Source organism: Dendroctonus ponderosae, unplaced genomic scaffold (genome assembly GCF_020466585.1).
Source record: "Dendroctonus ponderosae isolate FM_Combo_2020 unplaced genomic scaffold, Dpon_F_20191213v2 Dpon_F_20191213_7, whole genome shotgun sequence".
Lineage (NCBI taxonomy): Eukaryota > Metazoa > Arthropoda > Insecta > Coleoptera > Curculionidae > Dendroctonus > Dendroctonus ponderosae.
The window spans coordinates 10387493-10390468 of NW_026018916.1; positions in this window are offsets into that span (position 1 = coordinate 10387493).

Here is a 2976-nt window from a genome sequence, read left to right on the forward strand (position 1 = left end):
ACAGTGCTGCTTACGGGCAACGCCTTAGCGCCCATCCTAACCAACTTGCGGAAAAACTCTGGAGGAGTCCATTTAACAACATTAGACTGAAGAGATTTAATCCTACAAACCTAACTACTAGATTTAAGTAATACGCTTTGAAAACCCAGTAGTCATAAACAATTAATTAATTAATTGATTTAAAATAGGGGATTTGGATGGCCAATACCCTACATGTTGTATTGTATGCCAAACTAGATTACTGAATACCTTCGGGTAGATTGTAAAAATACTGGGAGATAATAAAAAAAAAAAAAAAAATCTTCTTGTTAATTGCTTCTTGGTCAATTTTTTTTTGAAAATCCCGGTTAGTCAATATTCAGTTAATAAAAGTGCGAAATTTTCGTTTATTGATTTAATACGCACGTTTCAGAATTACAACTTTCGTCAGATATGTTTCTTGAAAGGACATTAAATAATAGATCCAAATAATTTCACTTTGGGTCAAATTGGCTGAAGCATGAAGCTAAAATTCAGTATATTTTCGATAAATATATTTTACAAAATACAAAGTACACAAATTTACACTTGTAGTAAATTTTAAACATTTTTTTGGAATCTGCACAAAATCACGTATTGTTCTTTCCTTGAATATCACCATCTCCTTTCATACTTAAATGGATAATTTAATTGTAGCTTACGATATTTGTATGATTTTAATATTTTAATCGACAAATTTCATTCGGTTTTGCAGTAGAGTATGTAATAAAACAACAAATGTAGAATTTTAGTTTCAAATTATTCAAAACCAAGAAATTTTGTTCCAATTTAGATCCATAATACGGAATAGAGAAGTTAAAAGATTTACTTCAAACGAATTAAGAGAAGAAGTAAAATTTAAGATTTCAGATTATCAGATTTAGAAAAATCAGCAAAAAATTAGCTTTAGTGCAAATAAAGAAACCCAAAGAAAACTGGAAACGCTTATAAGGAGGAACTCGCAAGCCATGGCCATTATAAAGAATAGTATATTAGATCTATAAAACAGAGCACATAATAATAGATAAATATAGCTACTTAAGAGCTTTTGAATTGGCTGCAAACCTCCAAACACTTTGGTGTGTTAATTATAAGCAATACAACCTTTTTTGGAAATGCTTTTAGAGTGGAATCAAAAAAACCTAAAATCGACATAAAGAAGGCACCATTATTGGCGTGAAGCTCATTTTCATATACGAAATTCCAAGATTGCCTGTTCATTCTACAATGGATTCGACTAGAAATTATCAAAGTACTGTTAATTCAAATTATTTGCACTGGAATCACCCAAATGAATGGAGATTTTAGCTAGGAAAGCGATTACCGCAGGGTTTCAGGACGGTCGGTTGGATTTCAAATTCCAGCATAGAAGTTACGATGTCCTGGGAAATGAGATTCACCGCACAGGATGATGTAAAGTGACCGAAGCGTGAGAGAATTAACGCCTTGTAGTCAGAATTGTTAATACGTTTTGCCCTGGGGTTTAATGGGGACGCTTGCCAAAAGACCAGAGAAGCAGACAGAGAACGACGATGAATGTGTAAAATAATTGTTGTCTATTGATCCTGCATAAACAATTTCAGTTGGAATTTGCATGAAATGCTATGAGTGAAAATAGAAACAACAAGCCCAAGTTGAGAGATTTTTTACTTATTTATTCAAGGCTTTCGGCATTGCGAAGCGCCTGCGAAAAACGAACTGAATGGCAAACATTTTAGTGCGCATTTACTTCCAGCATAATTCTTTATTCATCCATGCTAAAAAGCCCTTTTAAAAATGTAAAAAGCGGAGACATGTTTAACTTGGACAATGCGGGATCAGAAAAAGGAAAATCTTGAGATCCTTTAATCACCCGACATGACGAAATTTATTCAGAGGGGCTTTGGAACTACATTTGAAAACTATTAGGGAATCGACGCAGTAAAACGAACAAATTAGCTAATCCCGTTTGATTTAGGGACATTTTGTTATTGATTTTACGTCTTCGGAGTGAATGGGCATCGAATGCCTTTTTTTGAGAGTTTTATCGTTTTTTAAGAAGCGAGCCCTGTTATCATCTCGTTAGTCATCGGACAGAAAAGACTGAAAAAGCTGCTTGATGGGATTTTACTTAAGCGGATTGTTCCCATTTATTTAATTTGTTAAACTTCTTTTAATCATCGCTTCACTTCACTCTAATTTATGTAAAGGACGTCTTTTCTTTTGCTCTGGAAACATCTGCAGTTTTTTGGAGAGAAATGTTCAGTTGCTGAAGCATAACTGCAATTAGAACGGAGGGGTTTTAGGCTACTTTCAGACTGGCTTTTTTTAATGCCGGTCAATAAAGAAATAAAATGGAAAACTAGTCAAAGGAACTATTAATTGCGTATTTAAAACTTAGGAAAACTAAAAAAATATTGGTGACAATGATGATAAGTTCAATAGCGTAATTAAGAGTTTCCATTGATTTAAGTCTTGGCTTAGACTATAAGTGTTGAAAATAAAAGGTTGAGCCCTCGCTTAACTTAGACGACATCTTTCAAAAAGCTCTAATATCTTTAAATTCGATAAATCCATTACGGGTCGACCTTTGAGTCATTAATAATGTACCTCGGCTTCATCCCGACGTCGCCATTTCCTCGCAAAGGAACATCTGTATTTTTTGCGCCTGATTCCCAGCCTTACGGCAATTTACCGCTCTTATTTACCGCAACTGAAGCAGATTTTCGTGATGTGATTCAATAAGCTTTTTACTGGCGCTTTTCTTGCCAACTTATTTGAAGCAGCGTTTCTTTTGCACAAAAAGCTCCAGAGCAATAAGTAAGTAAGCCCAGAAACGTTTCGTGCCTAACAAGATGAAAGGATTCGTGTCGTGTGCTCTCACTTATCAGGAAGATGTTTTTGAATTTTGAATGAAACAACTAAGTAATAGAGCAGAAGAGGCACAAATATTCAGCGAAATTCTCTATAATGTAAGAT